Source organism: Azolla caroliniana, unplaced genomic scaffold (genome assembly GCF_043228905.1).
Source record: "Azolla caroliniana isolate FFs.n. ecotype wild unplaced genomic scaffold, voAzoCaro1.0.p SCAF_4, whole genome shotgun sequence".
Classification (NCBI taxonomy): Eukaryota; Viridiplantae; Streptophyta; class Polypodiopsida; order Salviniales; family Salviniaceae; genus Azolla; species Azolla caroliniana.
The window spans coordinates 24,300,862-24,325,121 of NW_028230439.1; the positions used below are offsets into that span (position 1 = coordinate 24,300,862).

The following is a 24,260-nucleotide window of genomic DNA, read 5'->3' on the forward strand; positions in this document are numbered from 1 at the left end:
GCACATATAAGTTTTCAACTTGAAGCACAACAAATATTTCATGGCACATATCTCAAGGATTTAAGAGGATATACATGTATAGTTGCTCTTTTAGCTATAAAAAGATCCTACAAATGTGCAGTAGTACGGGATTGCTTATTGTAAATGGTGTCTCCTAATGGACTAACCCTAATTATTTAACATGTAGAAAACACGATAGAAATAGTGTGATTGATTATATGCTATTTTTCAAAGGTATTTTGGATTGTATATATAAGTTCTCACTTGGTGTATGGACATCAGAATCTCATTATAGGGTGTTATGTATTGACCTCAAATGTATGCAGAGGTTTGATTGTTATATTGAAGATAATAAACAACCCCACTTGAGGATGAACCTTTAGTGAGTGCCCATGTATTCCAAGATGGTTGAGGATATATTAAGATTGACAAAAATACAACATGGTGCCATACTAGAATGCAAATGGGAAGCTTTTAAGAAATACATTGTCTCATGTAGAAATGAATGTTTTTCGACCAAGGACACATCTTGGAAATGCATCAAGAAATGTAGTTCAAAGAAAAAATGGTTTGATAAAGAATGTCATGAAGCTCAAAAACGCCTTATGATTACCAAATGCATTTGTATGAATACAAAGGGCTTATTTAAAGAAAGAGAAGAATATGGGAAGTTACTCAACAATTTCTCCAAATGCAAGCGAAATCGCATGCATGTGCTAAATTTTGGGGAAATCTAAAGGGGAAACATGTATTTGCACCATTTCATCGTCGTCAATGTTGACATTGATCGACGTAAGGGAATCTCACAACTTCTTGATCTTCATGGTGTAGCTTCCAATCGACATATCCTTCTACTGAATGTTGTTCAACTCTTGACGGAGTTAAAGTTTTCGTGTAGTCGTGTTGGCCACAAAGATCTTTTTGAGGTTTTCCAATGCCTCCTTCAGTGTTTTGGCCTCTCAAATGTAGTCAAGCATGTGATCATGAATGCATGATGCAAGGCAATACAACACATGACTTGCTACTTGCTCCCATGCTGGGTATTTGGTGTGTGTTGGGTTGCGTTGCGTTGCGTTGCTTGTGCTCCTTCAATATAATTCCAATAGCCTTGGCCGATAAAGTATTGGTGCATCTTGTATTCCCAAGATGTGAAGTTTTTTTTGTCAAGTTTCTCAGTAGGAAGAGCGTTTCCAATCTGAGTATTCATGACGATCGACTTGTTAGGGGTGAGTTTTCTTCTTCTTCTTTGTGATACGAACTGTGTAGGGTCACTACTACAACGATCAGTCTCTCTGTGATACGGGCCGGTTCTTCGTGAACGTCAGCGTAGGCCCAATACACACAGATGGGCTTGGATCAAGCTACCAAGAGCTTTGGTACCATGTAAAGAATCGAGTGTGATTCTATGTAGTGGAAGAGATATGTGTGTGTGTGTGTGTGTTAGAGAGAGAGAGAGAGAGAGAGAGAGAGAGAGAGAGAGAGAACACAAGGTATACAAATTATTGGATCTTGGATGGTATGGCCAAATATTGGATCACGACAATGTGTGTCGGCACTTAGGTTACCCTATTGGTGTTGATATCTCAATGTCTCAAAGTTTGAATTGGATATCGGAGACCATTTTAGACAAATTTATGTATTGGAAGTCTCAAGCATGGCCATTTAGTACTCGTCTCAAAGTGGTACAAACTATAATGATTCCAATGATTTCTTATTTTTTGCCATTATTAACTTGGACAAAGAAATCACTTGATCAATTAGCTCGTTCACTTAAATATACATTGTGGAAGAAAGAATCAAGATTGGGTATGAGTTGGGTATCATGGAACAATATTTGTACTCTAAAACGGTTAGGGGGAGTTGCATTACTAAATTTGGAGGATCATATGGCGGCTCGAAGATTCAATCTGTTGAAAGGTATGTGCATAGGTACCCAACCTTGGGCAGAAATAATTCGTTATTTTGTGGAAAAGGTTGGTATATACCATGGGAAAACTAGAATTAGAACATCGTGGTGGCATGTTGTTAATAGTACCCGTGCATTTAAATGTTCAAAATCTATTATGGTCCAGCAATTAGTGCTTTCTTGGCAACAATGCTTGGAATTATTTCCTTGGAGCCCCCCTGAGTGTAGAAAAGATACTAATTCCTTGGCAACAGAGGTATTGGCATCTTCAAGGCTACTACATTGGGATGGAAAAGAAAGCCTAAATACACAGTTTAATCGAATGGCCAGGCTGGGATTGGTAACAGTGGAAGATGGTATATTGCAGTCATGTAGGAAAATGATGGCCTTTAGGACAGTTAGAAATAAGTTTCATATACCACGGGGATATGGGTACATTTGGGAATCAATATTGGCATTGCCTAGATTAGTTTTCCCGATTCCAATGTTGTTGGTTGCGGATCCATGGAAAGATTGGTTGTTTGGTATTGGACAATCAATTTTTGTGGTGAACACTAATGATGTATACCATAAGTTGGTTGAAGATAGAGCTTGGTTAGCAACCAAGGTTGCAAACACATGGTATATTACTCGACATGCAAAGTGGTGGACTAGAGTTTTGGATGCAGGATGGCAGTCTCATCTTCCGTTTCGTGCTAAGGTGTTTCTTTGGCATGTGATTGTTGGTGGGTTGCCATTGGCGATGGCTTTAAAACAGTGAAATATTTCAAATGGGACATGTTTTTTTTGCACGGTGGTTGAGGAAGATGCCAGACATAGGTTCATTACATGTCTGGTTGCTAAAGCCATTTGGGTGGTTATATCACAAATTTCGGCATCGATAATAGGCAATATTTTGTCACCTTTTAACTGGGTTTTTATTGATGACGATAAAGGCATGCCTGCACCATCATATAAGGTCGTGTTTGACTACCTTAGGCATTGGGGGATGTGGTTTAACTGGACCATGAGAAATGAGTTCTTGTTTGATGGACTTCATGGGGTAACACAACAACTTCGTAGGATGAAAGGGAAATTGATGTGGCAATTTTCGCAACTATGTTGTTTGGGGACATTGTCCTGAGAGGAGATAGAGGTATGTCATCTAGTTTTGCAACACTTGAGAGGGTTTCCCATGCATTATCACTACTCATGATGTAGTGAAGATAGCAAGGGTTGTATTATCATCCTGTTTTAATAACAAAACATTGATTTACCAAAAAAAAAGTGTCGAATACAAATGTATAATGGACGTATTCACACTATTCTCTTAGAGAGCCCAAGTTCGGGCTATTTCTGTAAATAACATAAAGGGCAATTGCCTTATGTGAGTCACTATATAAAGTGACTTTGTAACCTTTTGTAAAGTTTTGTTGTTCATTGTTGTAACTGTTGCCCCTTTTATGAATATAGATATATGCTTTGTGCCTCTCTCTCTCTCTCTCTGTCTCTCTCTCTCTCTGTACGTATCTTGTTCTTGCCTCTCTCATACGCAGGTATTTCTTCCTCACAGATTCATACTGTGTGATCTCTTCCGCACTGACGGCTTTGTTCATTCCCTACATTTGGTATCAGAGCTTGGATGTCCTTCATCCCGCTGCCGGCCGCCATTCGAATCTTTGGATCACAACATTCTGTTTTTTTTTGCTTTGTATTTGAAGAAACAGAGAAGAGAGAAGAAGAAGAAAAACGAGGCTTGCATCTCATTGCGTTAGATCATCTTCGTTTGGAGTAAGCCAACCGGCTGTACTCTGTTCCTTGTGATCGTAACCGCTCGAGGTGAAATCACCTTATGCAACATTGACATGATCGTGCTCCACTCGATTAAACGGCATCCGAACATGTCATCGAACGCTGCTCGCCGCCCGTTGTAACCACTCGGTGCAGATCGGTCTCAAGACAACAACCCCAATTCGTGCTTCATCCGGCTGATCGACATTCGGGAGGATCAATTGGATCCGTCTCTCTCGTCGCTGCAGTCACCCGAAGCAGAATCGGTCCAGACAATCGGTTTCAATAATCAGTATTTGGCATATATATTCGGAAGCGAACCGGGCTCACTCCGACTCGGCAACATTTGGGAAGACCAGTCGGTTCTGTCCCTCAAGTTACCGGAGTCAATTCGAGCAAGTTCAACAATACATATATCCGAAACCGAACCGACTCGGGTTCAAATCCGACTAGAACGATATTGGGTGAGCCGACCGGCTGCACTCCAACAAGGTTCGTAGTCAACTCCGAACCGAGCTTCGTCAACCGAAACCGAATCTGATGGCATCAACATCCGGCTCATCGGAAATGAGTCTAAGGAGGTTCGACGCTTCGAACTTCAATTTTTGGAAGGAGCAAATGCAGGACTATCTTATAGTCAAGGGTCGGATTGATCTGATTGAGAATGAAACTGCTCCAGAAATATACAAGGCAAATGAGTGGCAGAAGCTGGACAGAATCGTCCGCGCCACGATTCGGATGCACCTGTCGGAATATGTGTACTTCACAGTGCAATTGTGCACAACAACCTTTGAACTTTGGAAGAAGCTGTCGGAAACCTACGAAAAGAAGGTCGCCTCAACGAAGATGTATTTGATCCGGCACCTCTACAACTTGCGGATGAAAGACTCCGATTCGGTTCAGGCACACCTTAACGAGTACGAAAGTTTGAGCTCCCAAATCTCGTCACAAGGGACGACAATCGAGGATGAACTCAAATCAATGATACTCATGAGCAGTCTCCCCTCCTCTTGGGAAACCTTCGTTACAACTGTGTGCAACGCTTCTACGACTGCCATCAAGTACTCCGAAGTCACAAGTGCAATCCTGACTGAAGCAGCTCGGAGAAAGTCTTTCACCAAAGACTCGGCAGAAGAAGCCTATGTAGTACAAGGTTCGACCGACCGATCGAACAACCGGGGAAGAAGTTCTTCCCGACCGTCGACAAATCAGCGAAGCCGCAGCAAGTCCCGGGAAACCCGAATCTGCAACTACTGCAAGAAACCGGGACACATCAAGGCCGACTGTCGGGTACTCAAGTCAAAGACAGACAAAGCTCAAAGAGCTGATCAGAGGAGTAACCGGCATGAGGAAGTCAACTACGTTGGCTCTTCAGCCAAGATATTGACGACCGACCCGAACATATTGTCCATAGAGAATCCAGTCGAATCAGAAGTTCTGCTTACGACTGAGGAATCGAGCGCATGGCTTCTGGACTCGGGCGCGTCGTATCATGTGACACCTCACCGATCACAGTTTCGGCAATATTCGGACCGGCACTCCGACTCAGTTCGAGTCGGAAATTCGCAGCACTGTGCTATCATCGGAATCGGCACCGTAGAGCTCAACCTTCCGGGTGGCTCTACACTCGTACTACACAACGTCCGACACGTTCCTGAGCTCTCACGACCCCTGATCTCAGTCAGACAACTTGATGAAGCTGGCATCCGTGCTGGTTTCTCATCAGGAGGGTGGACACTCCACAAAGGGAACCTCCTACTTGCTAGAGGACCAAAGGTACACTCATTGTACCCTTTGTATGTCACACTCAGAGAGGGTGACTTATTTCTGGTAGATATCCTTGTGTCATCATTATGGCATGGATGACTTGGACACCTCAGCAAGGTCGGCATCACGCACCTATCCAAAGCCGGATACATCTCGAAACTCTCCTTCTCGGACCATCAGTTTTGCGAGCATTGCCAGTACGGCAAACAGGTAGCCGCATCACACCCGACATCAACACCAAGAGAGTCGAGCCCGCTCGATTTGGTCCACTCGGACGTCTGTGGCCCGATGCCACATCAGTCACTCGGCGGTGCCTCGTACTTCGTCAGTCTCATTGATGACTCGACTCGGAAGGTGTGGGCTTACCCCATCGGAACCAAAGATCGGGTGTTCTCGATCTTTTCAGATTGGCTCGCAATGGTCGAAAACCAGACCGGTCGGAAATTGAAGTGTCTCTGAACTGACAATGGAGGTGAGTTCAAATATGATGAATTCGTCAAATTTTTGCAAAGAACGCGGCATTAGACGTGAATGTACGGCACCATATAGTCCGGAGCAGAACGGAATCGCAGAACGCATGAATTGAACGATTCAAGAACGTGTTGTATCCATGCTCCAACACTCCGGACTGTCGGATGGCTTCTGGGCAGAGGCTCTACTCACGGCAGTACACATAATCAATATGTCGCCAAGTAGACCTCTAGGACTTAAGATACCTCAGGAAATATGGATCGGCAAAAAGCCGAATTATGATAAGCTGAGGATTTTCGGTTGCGAGGCATACGCCCTCATACCGAAAGACGACCGCCGAAAACTCGAACCGAGATCAAGCAAATGCGTTTTCCTCGGGTATGGACCCGACGGCGAGATCGGATACCGACTCTGGGACCCCGAGCACAGGCAAATCGTCTGAAGTTCAAACGTCATGTTCAACAAGTCGACTATGCACAAAACGGCCGAAAGGCCTATTGAAGTCTGAAGGGTAATATTTTCTGAAGTGCCAACCCTTCATGACGGCCCAACACACAACACGAGACCGGTTTCACGGGTAACCGACTTCTCTCGCACCGAATCCACAGATTCGGCACAGCCGAATGGCTCGGCTTCCGACCATCCGACATCGACACCCGGTGCGACCAGTCCAGTCATACCTCGAAGATCCGAGTGACTGTCGCAACCTCCGGAGAGGTACTCTCCTGGAATTTTCTTCACCGATGTCGGCGAACCAACGTCCTACGAAGAAGCATCGGCAGCTGCCGATTCAACCACCTGGCATCTAGCAATGGAGTCGGAAATGCACTCCATCCGCGCCAACAAGCCTTGGGATCTGGTCGATTTACCGAAGAATCGACGTGCTCTTCCTTGCAAGTGGGTCTATAGACTAAAGGAGAAGTACAAGGCCAGATTAGTTGCGAAGGGATTTCGACAGGAATATGGCGTCGACTTCGACGAAATCTTTTCACCAGTGGTGAAAATGACAACCCTTCGTTTCATGCTCGGTGTTGTGGTTGCCGACAATTTGGAGCTGATTCAGCTAGATGTGAAAACGACATTCCTCCATGGTGATCTAAAGGAAGAAATCTACATGGAGCAGCCGAAAGGCTTTGTGGCTACCGGTCAAGAACATCTAGTCTGCCAACTCAGGAAGAGTCTTTACGGCCTGAAACAGGCACCCCGACAGTGGTACAAGAAGTTCGACGATTTCATCCAGTCAGTTGGCTTCTCCAAGAGCGATGAGGACCACTGCCTCTTCACCAAAACAGCTCAAGACGGTTCTCCTGTCTTCCTCATCATCTATGTGGACGACATGCTACTCTCCGGTCGGCATACCGGAGAGCTCACCGAACTCGTTCGGAAACTGCGATTAAAGTTTGCCATGAAGGACCTCGGTTCGGCAAGACACATACTCGGCATGAAGATTAGTCGGAATCGCGCCAAAAGACAGCTTTTTCTGTCTCAAACCGACTACATCGGACATGTCTTGGAATGCTTCAACATGCGATCGACCAAATCTGCTTCGACCCCGCTCCCCGTTCATCTTCGACTTTCTCAGCGAGACTGTCCGACATCCGGTCCGGAGGGGGAAGACATGAAGTTGGTACTGTATGCACCAGCAGTAGGTTCTCTGATGTACGCGATGGTCGCGACACGGCCTGATATTTCTCACGTTGTAGGAGTCATCAGCAGATTTATGCACAATCCCAGCCAATCGCACTGGAACATAGTCAAGCATGTGTTCAGATATTTAGCTAGCACAAAAGACCACGACATCCTTTTCGGTCCGAACTCAACTTCAGGCGTAGCCGGTTACACCAACTCGGACTTCGCCGGCTGTGTGGACAGTCGCAAGTCAACAACCGGATATTGCTTTAAATTCGGCAATGGAGCAATCTCGTGGAAGTCGAAACTTCAGGAGTGCACAACCACCTCAACGACCGAAGTACAATATGTAGTTGCCTCCGACGCAGCGAAAGAAGCTTTATGGCTCGGTCGGATGGCGCACACGTTTCGGCAAGTCGACTCCGACTCGGCTCCAGTTGTCTACATCGATAGTCAGAGTGTTGTTGCTTTGTCGAAAAATCCGGTTCATCACAATGCCTCCAAGCATATCGAAGTTCGATATCACTTCGTTCGGGACTGCGTCATTTCCAGGAAAATCAGTTTAGAAAAGATATCCACAACCGACAATGTCGCAGACGGAATGACCAAGTGTCTTTCGGCAGACCGGTTCCGGTCTCTTCGGCAACAGATGGGCGTAACAACATATCGGTCTGGTTGAAGCCGGACATAGTGCAGGATGGTTTCGGACAATAGACATCGGTTCACTGACGATCGGCTTCAGCTTTTCCGACCCGACTAGTTCGGTCTTTTGTCTACGGATCAGGCCGATTCGAACAAAACCGACCTGTCCGAGAACTTATGCCTATACCTGTATTTTTTAGATAACCCATGTATACGCCCATTACGGGGGAGTGTCGAATACAAATGTATAATGGACGTATTCACACTATTCTCTTAGAGAGCCCAAGTTCGGGCTATTTCTGTAAATAACATAAAGGGCAGTTGCCCTATGTGAGTCACTATATAAAGTGACTTTGTAACCTTTTGTAAAGTTTGGTTGTTCATTGTTGTAACTGTTGCCCCTTTTATGAATATAGATATATGCTTTGTGCCTCTCTCTCTCTCTCTCTCTCTCTCTCTCTCTCCCTGTACGTATCTTGTTCTTGCCTCTCTCATACGCATGTATTTCTTCCTCACAGATTCATACTGTGTGATCTCTTCCGCACTGACGGCTTTGTTCATTCCCTACAAAAAGAACACAAGGTATATAGAAAACAAGAAATTTGTATTAACAAGCACTAACAACCAATAGTTACAAAGAAGAGGAGAATGTGCTTATGTAGTCACCTTCTCTCTATATTCTCTCACTACAACCATCGCTTGGGAAAGAGGTGGAGACTTAACTACCTAGTGACTATGTGTCATAGGTCTTAATTGTTGAGAATCGACCGGCCACGACCGATTTCATGTATGCATTCGGGTGCACAGAAAAACAAGTAGGGTAATGCACAAATAGAAACGAGGGGCAAATAACGAAAAACAGAAAGAAAAAAGGCACAGATATTTAACATGGAAACCCGAACTGGGAAAAACCACATGGAGTCCACAAACTCCAAAACAGATCACTATGATAAAGGAGAAGTACAAATAAGAAACTCAAGTTCTCCTTTGTCTGACAGACGGTTACAGAGTTACACTCACACACACACACACACACACCCACTCGCTCACAATTACAGAGGCAACTACCTCGTTCTAACTATACAACAATAATGACCATCACAAACTCATAAAGTTTGCCCTAGTTGTGTTTATACCAATACAACTTTCTAGACTATTTACAAATATAGCCCACAAGGGGCACATTTAGACTATTTACAATTATAGTCTCCCGATTTCAGTTTCGGTTTTCGATCTCAGCCTCAATTGAAATACTCATTGGACCCCATCGGAATCAGTTCGTTCTCTTCTTCCAATCCGAAGGGACATGTTTCCCAACAAACTCCCCCTTCACTCCGGCATGGTGTACTTCATCAATCCGACCCTTTGCCGACACACATTCAACTTCTCGACCAGTTGCTAAGATGGTAAATGGTAATGCGATACCTTATCACCATCGGTTGGTCCTTATAAAACAATATGACAAATGGAGTGAGCTCAATTGTATGAACATGTCAAGGCTACATGTTCCCTCCTAATTCAATTCATATACAAAATGCCTTGTTCACATCCTTGTACTATGACCCCTAAATCTCATGTCATGACCAAGTATATCAATACTTATCAAGTGAGCCCAACTCATGATGTGTATGAACATGTCAAGACCACACCTTTCCACCTAGTTCAAATCTTATACATTCATCTCTCCTTCACATCCTTGTACAATGACCCCTAAATCCTCAGTTGTAACGATACTTTTTGTTGGGGAAACCGGTCCCTCCGGATGGGAAGAGCATGAGCCAGATCGGTTGGAGCCGATAGGCTAAGAGTCGGTTGCATGCATAGAATGAAAACATATGTGCATTCGCATTCGAGAATGATTCAATCAAACGTGTATGGTAAATTATCTCAAAGTTGGATTGGATTTATAAGTTAGAAAATAATAATAAAGACTGGAATTTCAAAAAATGTCTATGCTCTATATTATATATTGATTGAATCAAATGTCAACACAATTGAAAGTTCAAAACTTAGGAATTACTTAACTACTAAACATTAGAAAGTACAAACATAAAAATCAAATAATTCAAAGACATAATTGTATTGATGATGAGCTCATCTTGCAATTATCGATGTTCTCATCTCACCAGTCGCAACTAGTGAAGTTATCAATTTCTTCACTTTAGAACTTTACAAAAAAATGAGTATGAACTATAGAGAATGAAACAAAATATGTCATTACAAATTATAATCAAACGTTCAAAAACTCATAAAACGTATATTCGAGAATATGAAGCAAACATGACACTAACATAAAACTTTACTATAACATGACACTAAAGCGAGAGGGAGAGAGGGAGAGGTGAGAAAATTGGGATTCAAACCGAAGACCCAAGATAAGGTAATAGAACAACTTACCACTAGGGTGAGTTAATTTCTAGTAACAAAAGAAAGAAAAACAGAAATAAAATCAGTATATAATTTTCCCTTTTCAAACTGATTCGTTTCTGAATGTTTTCAAATGTTTGTATGCTTGCACAAACGCATTCATTACGTTCTATGGGACCGAAGACCCAAGCAATAGTAATAGAACAACTTAACACTAGGGTGAGTTAATTTCTAGTAACAAAAAAAATCAGTATATATTTTTCCCTTTTCAAACTTATTCATTTTCAAATGCTTGTATGCTTGCACAAACGCGTTTATTACGCTCTATGGGACTCGCGTGGCGACCTTTCCAAATGGAGAACCAGACTTGTCCATGCAACGTGAGCCGGTTAGGAGCTGGTTGTCCGATTGGGAACCGTATAGGAAGTCTGAATCGGAATGGCAGTCGATCGACCAACGGAGGGCCAATGCGAGGAGAGTCAGCCAGTAGCTGACTGGCCATTAGTCGAATCGGACGAAAGTCGTTCGGCCTTTAGACAATCTAAACAATGGCCCATACTTGTGTATTAATATATATATATACACACACACACACACACCTAGGACTACTTTTTATGTGTTAGTACTGAAGAGATTCATAGAGATCTGGAGAGGTGTGATCACTGAGTGCTAAGTGAGTGAGTGAGTGAGTGAGTGTATCCATCTAAAAGATGAAAACGAGCTCGAGGTCGTTGCCTTTGATTCTCTTGTATATTCATCCTTATAGTGATTTTGTTTGGAGTTAGTGGGCTCCTATGGTTTTTCCCATTCAAGGTTTCCACGTTAAAATGTCGTGTCTCGATGTTTGTGTTTTTTTTTTTGTCTTCCAGTTTTTCAAGATGGATGCGGGTGGTCGAGGAGCGTCCGGACATTGGCAAAGTGTGAAACCATGTGAAGAAGAATATGCAGATGTGTCAATTGACTTACGACACTTCAATGTGAAACCAAGTAAAACGTAGTAGTTGAGAAAGAAGGCTGTCTCTCTCGTCTTGCGTCTTGGTTCGGGAACGAGGCTACAGCAGGCTCGAGGTTCGGGATCTGAGGCTCAGTGAACTGTAGGTTCGGTGGAAACTGCAGACTTGGTGAGCTCATCGTTCTTGCTTCTTCTCTGCAAACTCTGCTTCTTCTTCTGCTTCTTCTCCCCCCTCCTACACTTCCCAAAATTTCTTTCACTCTATTCTGCCTCCCCGCACAGCAAGTAAAACCCCTCATTTCTTCTCTCTCTCTCTCTCTCTCTCTCTCTCACATCCCCTACAGGGCCTCTGCCTTCCCCAAAAAGCTTTCGTTTATCTCTCTTCTGGTAAAACCTCTGCTCATTTTTTCTCCCGTTAAACAGTGAAATTTGATAACAATTTCCTTCTCTCTGTTGACAGTTTTGATGTCTTCCTCTTTTTTCCTTGTGTTTCCTCCTCAAAAGGTTCCTTTTTCCTTTGAGGATCCATTTTGTCCCAATCTCTGTTCTGACTTTTCCTTGTGTTTCCTCCTCAAAAGGTTCCTTTTTCCTTTGAGGATCCAGTTTGTCCCAATCTCTGTTCTGACTAAAAGCTTAACGTAATTAGCGAGAAATGCCTTTTATATACTAATTTGCTTCAATTTCCTTGCAATTTCAGATGATTCCTTTTAGGTTCTCAGCATGATTTCCCATAACTGTTGAATTGCTTCGACAAAGCTAATTCTTATTCAAATTTGAGTCAATTTCTTTTGTTTTGGCTTCGAAAACTGGGAAGCTGACAAGATGTGAGTAATTTAAAGACCCATATGTAGTTTATTTGTTATATAGCTTGTTTTCATATGAATTTAGGGTTGATTAGCTCACAATATTGTCAAAATTATGGTTTTTTGAACAAGCATCTAGATGTTACTTTTTTACATAGTTTTCCCAGATGGAAGGCTGTATAGAAGAACCTTACGTAATGAAAAAAATTTAGTTGTTTGTATATGCATATCTCATTTGGATCTTTTATCCCAAATATTTGTGTGGGTGTAATTCTTTTCCAAGAAGATTACAATGAATACATAGAAGTGAAAATTATTAAAAAAATTTTAAACTTTATTAACAAGTTTTCTTAATGCTACCGTATGTTTGATTCTTATCATGCTTGTATCACCAAAGGTATATATATATATGCGACAATTCAAATTTCTTTAACATAAAGAGTTATATAATGATAAACACGAAGATTGTAGATGTGATACTATTTTTGCGAAGATCACTATGGACGTATGCATATTAAAATCTTAAAAATTTTCATGGATATAAAGATGTAACAATAACCTAGTAAAATAATATTGTCTTCCCAGCCCCGCCTTAAACAAACGAGCAAGATACCATCGGTTTTCTTTTTTCCAAATATAGCACGAGACACTAAAGTTATAGATACGTTCATATTTAAAATATAAGTGGAAAAAAACACTAGTGAGACCTTGGGAGAAATAAAAAGGGTCAAAGAATGGTAGATCGTTACCTAGTAAGAAGAACATAAAAGTGACTAATAAGATAGTGGCAAGAGAGATGTAGAACTCCTCAACAAAGACCCCCATACCCATTATCTCTTTGGGAAATTGACGAAAAGGAAACTCCACGGTTTCTCTGATAGCAACCATGGTTAGTAAAGTAAGTTAGTTTTTGTGTAGGCGATGGTGGGAAGGATGTTGGAGGCAAAATTGTGAGCAAGAAATATGGGATTAGCGAAAGAGTTCTTGGGCTAACTACATATATATATATATATAGCCTTCTTATTAAGCATATAGCCCTCACCAATTTCCATATTGTGCGTTCTTTGTTTTTTTTATAATAATAAAGCAAATAGACTTGGATGAAGTATATAGTAGTATCTTTTGGAAGGATAACATGAGTCCATATTCTCAAAAAATATATACCCCTTGATCGATCGATCGATCACATTGTAGCCCATCGATCGATCAATCGATATGTAGCCCATCAGTCGATAAATCAATCAAGGGGTATATTAATTTGATTGATTGAAGGATATGTAGCCCATTGATTGACCAAGGGGTATATATTATTTGATTGATTGATTGATATGTAGCCCATTGATTGATCCATTGATCAAGGGGTCTATATTTTTTTGAGAATATAGACTCACGTTGGCCCTTTGGAGCGGCCACTATATACTTCACCCAAGTCTATTTGCTTTAATATTATGAGAGAAAAACAAAAAGCATAATAAATTGGTGAGGGCTATTTTTGATATTATGCCTAATCAAAATGTTATATATGTGTGGTTTGGGCAAGAACTCCTCCTCTAATCCCTTGTTTCTTGTTCTCTATTCTACCTCTAACATCCTTCCCACCACCGCCTGCACAGTAACTAAGTTACTTTACTAGCCATGATTGCCATCAAAGAAACCGTAGAGTCAATTTGCTAAAGAGAAGATGGGTATAGAGGTATCTGTTGAGGAGCTCTATATATCTCTTGGCACTATTTTGTTAGCCACTTCTTTGTTCTTCCTTCTAGGTAAGGATCTACCATTGTTGACCCTTTTTATTTCTCCCCTAGGTCTCATTGGTGTTTTTTTCCACTATATTCAAAATATAAACGTCTCTCTGAATGTAGTGTCCTATGCTATATTTGGAAGAAAGAAAATAGATACCATCTTGCTTGGTGGTTTAAGCGAAGCTGGGAAGACAACATTATTTTACCAAGTTATCGTTACATCTCTTTATCCATTGAAAATTTTAAGATTTTAATATGCATACGTCCATAGTGATCTTCGCAGAAATAGTATCACATCTTCAATCTTGGTGTTTATCATTATATAACTCTTTATGTTAAAGAAATTTAAAAAGAATCATATATTCGGTAGCATTCAGAAAACTTGTTAATAAAGTTCTATGGAAATCTAATAATTTTCACTTGCTTGTATTCATTGTAATCTTCTTGGAAAAGAATTATACCCACACTAGTATTTGGCATAAAAAATCCAAATGAGCTCTTGTTTACTAAAATCTCTATTGAATTTTTAAACTTGGGATCTGAAGGTATTTGTAGAGGGAATAAAGTCCAATTGAATTAAAATAATTAAGTCGCTGTATTTTCTCATAATTTCCTAATATTTATTCACGAAACAAACTCAACTAATTAAACAATGGGTTTTCAAATATTGATCAATAAGCAACTCAACGTTTTGATTAGCACAAGGTTCATTCATACGACTCAACATTTAGGCTAAAATATGGAAATAATCACATTATACATGCATATACAAGAAACCAGTCATTTTGATAACACAAGGGTTGTACCTGCAACCTTGCACTTAGGGAAAATTCACATGTGTACTCGCATATGTTGATGGTCTTCATGAAAAAGAATGAATGAGCTTGATATGCATATACAAGCAATTGAATATTTTTCATTACAGAAGGTTCTTCCATACAACCATACATCTGGGAAAAACTATGTAAAAAAGTAACATCTAGATGCTTGTTCAAACAGCCATAATTTTTTGTCCAATAAAAGGCTCGCTTATGTATGTTTGAGGGGCTCTTTGAAAAAACTTAAAGAAACTGAACATTTTATTTTAACACATGCATCTTATAGAAAGTAAATCATAGTCAGTTCATTTGATGGGTTTAGGGCTTGCCAAGTCACCTGATTTGTGAATCCTCAGTTTTTTTCTTGTAATACTTTGTATAAAGTGTCAACTAAATGACTTTTTTGAACCTTTTCTTGTAGCTACGAGATGGGTCTATAAACAAGGGTACTGTTACATCTATGGAGCCAAATGTTGACCGTTTCATTTTACACTCTGAGATTTCAAAGGTATGTTCGCAGTTTTTGTGGAATGACATCATGGATGTTGCCCGAAACTTGTTTACTTTTATTAATATTGCTCAGCCACAACCATCCTCTGGCTTAGAAACCTCCAAATAAATAGCCTGCGAATGTAATTGCCTGGATACATTTGTTATTTTCATAGCCATCACAAGAAAATATTCTATGTGTTTTGATATGCTTGGTATTTTCACAAATTTACAAGCTTTGCCAAAAATTTGTTTGCTTCAAGGACATTATATTGTGGGAAATTTTGACTTGAAACTCACATGAATGATAAGTAGTTCGATTATGGGAGTATTGTCCAATTCATTCACGTAATCTTGATTCTACTCACATGATGGACAATATTGTATTAGTTTTTGTTCCATTTTAAAATATTTTGATTAATAGCATAGAATATGGAAACTTTGCAAATTAGCATGACACATTTTGGAGTTTCTACAAAACTAGAAACATGGTATTTGTTTAGTAGAGGCTAAAGTCACTGGGGTCCCTAAGTATGGTGAGAAGTAGACATTGCAACTTGTGGCTATAATTTGAGAAATGTGGCAAGTTGGATGGATGTTGTCTCAGAGAATGAAAGCAAATGTGAGATTCTTAATGTGTGATGAAAACGCTAGTTGACTTACAAGGAATAAATAGAAAACCAACAACAAAAAACATTTGTCATGTCAATGAGGAAATAATCTTTTGGAGGGCATGACGGAAGGAACGTCCATACGTCCATAGCTAACAAAAATTACGGAGTGATGAATCTTTCCAAAATGTTTCTAGTAACCTTGTCAAATTTCTAAAGATAACTACAAGTTGCCTGATGAGTAGTTTGTTTGCGATATCACTTAGTATTAACTCTTCGTGGAAAAGAATTGAGTGTAAAATTTCTAATTTGGGAAAATTTTAAACATGTCATTTTGATTGCTATAAAGTTCCAAGAACTCTCTGTTTTTACATTTATAAAGGCCTTTTCTCATTGTAATCCTCCTAAGAGCTTCTAGGATATATTTGGGTCACTTGGCCAGGGTGAACTGGCTAAAATGCTGTAAAATTCTTTTTAATAAAAAATAATATTCTGTCCCCTTAAACTAGATTATTAGGGGACTCCTAAAACCAATATGTTTCTCCTCTATGTCATTCTGTATGCTCTGCACTGCAACTGTTCTTTCTCTCCTGTCACTCCTACCGTAAGTCCACACCATTGCACACAGGTTTCACCAAAATTAACCTCTTGGCCTGTTGTCAACTGGTATCAAGCAAGGTATATCTCTTGCGACAAAAGCTCTTCAGGCAAAAGAGTGCTGCTATTGATTTAGATCTCCAAGCATTTCAAGTATCCTTGCGTGAACATTTCCTAAACAGGAGGAATCTCATAAACATATGTTGTTTGTAGATATTCCAATGCAAGTAAACTTTGTTGCAACAATATATTTAGGTTCAGCCCATAAAGATCTTGTAGAAGTATCCTTGCGAGAACATTTCCTAAACAAGAGAAATCCCATAAACATCTTGTTGATATATTTCGGTAGTGATGTGTGTGAACACACTTAGGACAAAGATTTGTGAACACACTTAGGACTACATGGGCATTTTTTCCCTCTTTAGGAGGTTTTTCCCCCTGTCTATAAATACTCTCATAACCCTAAAGTGGGGTAGTTTTTGTGAATCAAAACAAGAACCCAATAGTGGTATCAGAGCAACTAAGCGACGTTTGAGCAGCAACATGAGTGAACAGCAAGGTGACGGCCCCCATCCGCAATTCGTGTGTGCCATCTATGGTGGCGTTTTTCTACTACAGCAAAACAAATTTCTGCGTGTTTTTAGGGTTTAGGGTCAATGAAAGAGACAAAATATCTATATCCATTAATAGAACTTGTGGAACACGGTCCCCAAACATCAGAGTGTATCACATCAAACGCATGGGAACTCCTATGACCTGAACTAACATACGAGCTTTTAGTAAGCTTACAAAATTCACATGCATCACAAACAAGTTTCGATCTATCAGCCTTTTCAAAAAGGTGTGGATACACCTGACTCAAAACCCCATAAGAGGTCTGTCCCATACGTTGATGGTAAAGCATCAACAAGTCCTCACAACTCATTTTAGACCCCCTTACATCTGTTCCCTCTACCATAGAAGCTAATGCTGAATCCAGCCCTTCATGATCCAAATACCATAGTCCATTATGCCATGTGCCAGTCCCAAGTCTCCGACCTATCCCTTTCTCCTAGAATGTCACCTTGGGAATATCAAAAGAAACAACACATTTTAGTTGGAGTATGATAGAACTTATGGATAATAGGTTTACTGGGAAAGGAGCATGCAACACATTAGACAATGTCACAGAGTCGGTACATTTCATTGTACCTATACCAACTACAAGTTGTGTTGTATCACCGGTAGTTTTGAATGCTCTCTAGTATTGCTAAGTGAGTATATGAGGAGCACTTGCTAGCATTACCCGTCACATGCCTAGATGAACCAGAATCAATTATCCATTCTGGTGTAGAGGCAAGAGTATGTGTGTTACTAGTACCTTTGGCGGAATAAGCATAGGTAGCAACATTACCCCTTTGCATGAATGTGGCTCTTTGCTTCCTCCCAAGTTTTTCTAAGAGAGCTTGATCCTCTTCGGTGAACACCACCTTACCATCAGGTTTGCCCGGTGACCTCCTCTTCCACCTCTTTGGCCCCCACAACCGTGACCTCTAGTTTGTCCACGTCCTCCATATTCTGAAAGTTGAGGTGGTTGTGTTCCCGTCACAACTCCATACGCTACAATCTCAGCCTGCTTCATGTATTTCACCAATCTTTTCACCTGATCCTCGTTCGAATTTGACAACACCACATCCATCTTCTCAACCTAGACCATCTCCTCTCCTCTTCTGACTTCTTTTCTGAAGTCACCACTTATTCACATAGCACTCTCATCCTAGAAGGAGAAGCCTCCCTCTCGTCTCTTGGATGCTAGGACAGTGTTCTGTTCATTGTTACACCAGCAGAGGGATGGATCTAAGGTTTGGCAGAGGGGAGGATCTAGGGTATTGTAGAGGGGCGGATCTAGGCTCTGATACCATATTGAAAAATGAGAAAAACACCTTTATTCTCAAGAATATACATATATGTCACAACAAGAGAGAGAAAACACAGAGATCACTTTTTACATGAGGAGAAGGTTCCTCTTAAAGGCCAAGATCTGGCCATTGGGATAACTAGCTGTTGGGGTTGGCTAGTCGTTTGGCTATTAACTTTAATCATTCTCAACAGTGCTAGCTCCTTGTTCACCGCATCACTCCCAAGGGGGATTTGTTGATATATTTCAGTTGTGATATGTGTGAACACACTTAGGACAGTGGTGTGTGTGAAGACACATAGGACAGTGGTGTGTGTGAACACACTTAGGACAGTGATGTGTGTGAACACACTTAGGATTACAGGGGCATTTTTTCCCTCTTTAGGAGGTTTTTTACACCTGTCTATAAATATTCTTATAACCCTACAGTGGGGTAGTTTTTGTGATTCAAAAAGAACCCAATACATCAGCTATTTGTAGATATTCCAATGCAGGAAAACTGTCACAGTAATATATTGAGGTTCAGCCGAATTTTTTTTCAAAGTCAAAGCTTGTGCCATCAAATTGTTTATCTCATACATTGATTTAAGCTAACTTTTAGTGTTAGCCATTTCCATGGAAAAACCAAATTAAGTCAGTTAGTTTCCAAAATTCCTATTACTTAAGGAATGTGACCATGCTTAGTGAATTACTAGGTAGAAAGAGCATGTTAACAGCTCCGTATGCTTCTCTTCTAATGTGGTGGCTGAAAAATATAATAGGACCCTATGTGAGAGGGTGAGTACATGTTGTCCTCAGCTAATCTCCTTCATGGCTTTTGGGGTGAGCTTATTAAAGTTGTAGTATCTATAAGCAGTAGATTCCCTCCCATAATGTTGAAAGTTGGCATCCCTGAATAGGTCTGGTCTAGCAAATCAGTCTTGCATGATCATCTTCACATATTTGGCTGTGATGCATTTGTGTATAGTAGCTATGAACTTAGAAATAAACTTCATGCAAAGTCCATTAAGAGCATCGCCCTCAGGTATGATGAAGGTGAAATGGGCTATAGGATACGGCTACCTTAGCTGAAAAATGCTGTACACAACCTGGATGCCGTCTATAATTAGGCCAAGCTATTTGAATCTTGTCGTGCCGTGAAGAATCATAGCAAAAAGGCAAGACTTCAATGTAACCTGCCAGCCATTGATGAAGATGATGTGCCTCAGCTGGAACCATAAAGGGCTGAAAATCATGATGAGCCCCCAGGAAATGCTGCCAGAAGATGATGATCAGTCATAATAATGCGGAAAATAGCTGTAAATGATGAATCACTGAATGTTGAAGATTCTGTGGTTCCTGCTTTAGACTGAAGGTCATTGGCTACTGAGACTTAGGGGAATTGTTCAAGGGTAAGAATGTCATTCCTGATAGGTGGGTGTATAAAATCAATACCATGGATCAAAAACCCGAGCACAAAGGAAGGCTAGTTGCAAAAGGCTATGTACATGTCAAAGGGGTTGGCTTTCAAGAGGCGTTCATGTAGTCAAAATGACCACCTTGCGGACTATGCTCACTCTAATTTTGCCTCTTGACTTGGAGCTTTACAAGATGGATGTAAAGACTGGTTTCTTGCATGGTGGCATTGAAGAAGAGCTATATATAGAAATCCCATACGGATTTGCAATTCCTGATAAGAAACATTCTGTATGCAAACGCAGCAGTCTATACTGGCTGAAACAAGCTCCTAGACGGTGGTACAAGTAGTTTGGTGCTTTTATGTTATCAAGTAGGTTAAAAAGGAGCCATGCAAATCATTGCATTTAAGCAAAAAGGGATGTAGATGACATTTGAGAAGTTGCATGGCCAAAAAAACAACCAGAGTGATTCATCTTTCAGCTACGGATATATCTTTTAAAAATGCTTCTAGTAACCTGTTCAAAATCTAAAGAAAACTAAAACCTGCTTGATCATTAGTTTGTTGGGTGTATCCCTTTGTATAAACCTTCATTATGAAGAAATGAATTAAAAATTCTAATTTGGAGAAATTATAAATCTTTAATTCAAGTAATATCCCCATGATTATTTCTTTGCATTTTTGTTCCAGCAAGAAAAGCTAAGGGTTGTCCGTATAGTAGATGTACCTGGGTCCTGGACACTTACGGTTGAGATCAAAACTAGATGAATTTTTTCCTGAGGCAGGAGGGATAGTTTTCCTTGTGGATGCAGCAGATGTTATATCCAATGTCAGGGCCACAGCGGAGTAAGCATTCCATACAGTGTAATCCTTTGATAGTGATGGACATATTTGAGAACTTAATAGAACTTTCTCCCTACCTCCTAAGGTTTCCTTTTGTGGTGCAATGCAGGGTAAAAAAAGCACCCTTTTTTCTTGATTTGTAACTTTTGTACTGTTTGAAAAGATTCCGTTAATAGTAGTTTGTATGCTGCAGGCAATGGATCCGTACAATTGTTTTCTGTAATAGAAAATATAAGTATTTTATTCATGTCACTCATATTTAGATATTAAAAAGGTAGGCATGATATTTTGTGGAGATATGTCTGGCTTCAAGTAACGAGCCTTTATCCGAAGATTCACTCATTTTATGTATGATCCTAATTAAAGCAAAGTTTGCAGAGAAGTTGAAGTACAGCAAGTGGGCTCTCAGATAATACAATCATTCAGGTTAAAGTGTAGATAGCTTTGTAAGTCCCTAACAAACAAAATTTTGTCGAGATACTTGATGTAAGCTGTATCTAATAATTTTCTCACCATAAAGGAACGCTTGAAGTGTGCACAAGACATTTTTCAGATTATAAAATAAACATTCTGCAGGCCTTGAATTTTAACACTTAGCTAACTCTGCTTCTTATGACCAAACTTTTCTGTAGGTACTTGTATGAGCTGCTATCTAAGTCATGGATCGTGAAAAGGAAAATTCCTGTGCTGATATTTGCAACAAGATAGATAAAGTCACTGCACATGCTCCAGACTTCATTCGCAAGCAGCTCGAGAAGGAGATGTAAATTCATCTTGTCATATATACTTAAGCTAAACATGTTCAATCATAGGAAAGGTCTTTAAGTACTTGTGCCAGCAGCTGTTTTGTGCGTAAATTCATTTCTATAATTCATTGTTTTCCATTTTGTGCAGTGAAAAGTTGTGCCTTACTTGGAATGCGGTATCAGATGCTGATGTGGCTAGTGAAGTCAAATTAGGTAAAGGAGAACCTTTCAAATTCACTCAATGTGTAAACAAAGTCACAGTTGAAGAGGCAGCCGTTATAACCAACCAAATTACGATTATTGAAAATTTTATAAGAAACCACACTGTACGCTGAAAGATAGTTCTTAATGCTGATGATCAAGATCTTGCAAAGATGTTGATCCTTTTTATTCCGGAAGATGGTCTAAATGCTAGGGTTGTTCGTGTATGTTAAATTTTGGTATGGTTTCTGAGGCTTGTATTCTAGAACACTTGAACTTGAAGAGCAGATTTATTCAGACATTTCTTACTATGAATCTCCGTGGATAAATTTGTATTCAAGCACATCTACCCATCAGACGAAGTAAGATCTGAGTCGTAGAGCAGATTTATTCAGATAGTTCTTACCATATTTTTCAGTGTTTAAATTTGGATTCAAGAACTTTTTCCCATCAGACGAAGTAAGATCTGAGTTGTAGAGCAGATTTATTCAGACAGTTCTTACCATATTTTTTAGAGTTTAAATTTGGATTCAAGAACATTTTCGCATCAGACAAAGTAAGATCCGAGTCATAGCGCAGAGTCTGAAATATCTCCAAATCTGAGACCAACTCAAAGCATTTTAGATTGCTTGCATTAATTTAATGCAATAGTATGATACAAGCACAACTTCATACTGAATGATAAACCTGCATTTGGTTTATTAGAGACACTGATTTTGTGTTTAGAATGAGGAATATGGGAGACCATTTCTAAGGTGTCTCAAATTTTTATTATTACTGTGATGCTAGTGTAAAGATATTATGTCTGTTTCAATCTCTTTTGGGCTAGGAGATGCCCTAGTTCACTTGGAGAAGAATGAGACACCACACGCTCTCCAAAAACAGGGGAAAGAGCCATCATTGAGAAGCATAGGAGGCTTGAGTCAAGTCTCCTAAAGCACAATTGTACGATTGAGGTGAGGTGTATCATGTGGCCTTGGGATGAGTCAACATGACCAGTTGATCTTGCCGTCTTGACTTTTGACCTTTTTTTATGGTCGGGTTTATTTACATTTCTAAATCAAGCAAACCAGTTATAACATCTCAGACTTCTTTAGAGATGTTAAATCTCTCTCTCTCTCTCTCTCTCTCTCTCTCTCTCTCATGTGACATAAACTTTTATAGTCTACAGTTTGGTAGGGACCAATGGGCTATTTTCTCTTGTGAGTTGTAGGTCCAGAATCCAAATCTAAAATGTTCCGTTTTGATACGAGGAATGGTCAAAGAAAAAATCCAAAATGTGTCCTTTTCATTCTAGGAATGGCCTTCAATCCATCAAGTTTTCCTCTACCTTGTAGAACTAGGGTCATAAGGTTGTTAAGGTTGACTATTTCTAGGCTCAAATGGCATTTTGTTGGTAGTTTTTTGGCATCATACATAATATAGATTGAGTCATTGTACTAGGCATTATTTAGCCACACCCACTAAGCTCACAGTGACACATGCATTGTAATAGTGTCATTGATTGTTCATTGGACACAACCCTAAAATGGTGCTAAATTTACAATACCCTTATTTTTTTATGAAATTCTCAAAACGTATATTATCTTTCTTCATCAATTCTCACACACTCTTTTATTCTCATTATCATCACCACCATGACAATCATCACTATTAAAAGAATGATGGCAATGAAAGAAAAAGAAGAATGTGATGTTGATGATGAAGAGAGAGAGAGATTATGGATGTGATCATCTAGATCATGGTGGTGGTGGTGCTTATGATGATGGTTGAGGTGGAGAAAGATGGAGATAAAGGTGAGAAAAAATGGTGGGAGAGTGAAACTTTGGCGCTGCCCCTTGTATAACATAGTGTTTGACTATCATATATATTGGGTCCTATGATATAAATCGAGGTACGATAAATGGGTTCTTGGTAAATGTTCTCCATAGAGTACCAAAACAAATGTGTACATTGAAAGAATAATTGATTTGATAATTTCCACACTTGACCTTAGCTAATACTTTGTCCTTAGAGGAGTTAACAGGTTTGCCCTTGCCATAAAATCCACGCCATTGTATACATATAGGGACACTACAGGTTTGTGTATTGTCACATTGTTTTATTATATACACTACTTTCACCAAAAAAACATGGGACTAGATAGAAATGGTAATTTCTCAAAAGCAATATTTTGGCAAATTGGCCTTGGCCTAATTCATGACAATCATAGAGTGTTGTATTATTTCTTGGAACTCTTAAGTCAGAATTTTGCATAATGCAACTTCAAAACGAGTTTTTGTTAGGGACAAGATATTTAATATTTTACGCTAATCAATGAAGTCATTAAGAATTTTCATGCAAGTAAAAAGTATATTTTGAATGCAACTATAGCAAACAATGTTGTCCATGGTAAGTTATTTAATGTGCAATAAATGGTGAAAGTTTGAATCCATTAAAACTAGTTAAATTGTTGGGTGGAGCATTACTATGTGTTTATGTGCGGTGATTTTAATGATATCCTTGCAATTCTCCTCGGAGACAAGTAATACTTGAGATTGAAACATGTTGAATGTTCAAACTTCAAACTATTGGCCACTTCTATGACATCCGTTGTAAACTTTGGACTCATCG

General features: G+C 39.9%; 1 protein-coding gene and 1 pseudogene across 2 annotated transcripts in view; both read left to right on the forward strand.

The window, feature by feature from the left end:
- LOC147865554 (transcriptional corepressor LEUNIG-like) overlaps nucleotides 1-24,260 on the forward strand; it is a 44,192-nt gene that overhangs the window by 10,814 nt on the left and 9,118 nt on the right. The gene's annotated exons all lie outside the window — the stretch shown is intronic.
- On the forward strand, nucleotides 11,717-22,375 carry LOC147865556 (uncharacterized; annotated as a pseudogene). Its single transcript, XR_015529663.1, has 6 exons — nucleotides 11,717-11,891; nucleotides 12,202-12,328; nucleotides 15,289-15,375; nucleotides 20,548-20,703; nucleotides 21,333-21,463; nucleotides 21,595-22,375. The product of XR_015529663.1 is annotated as an uncharacterized LOC147865556 (transcript).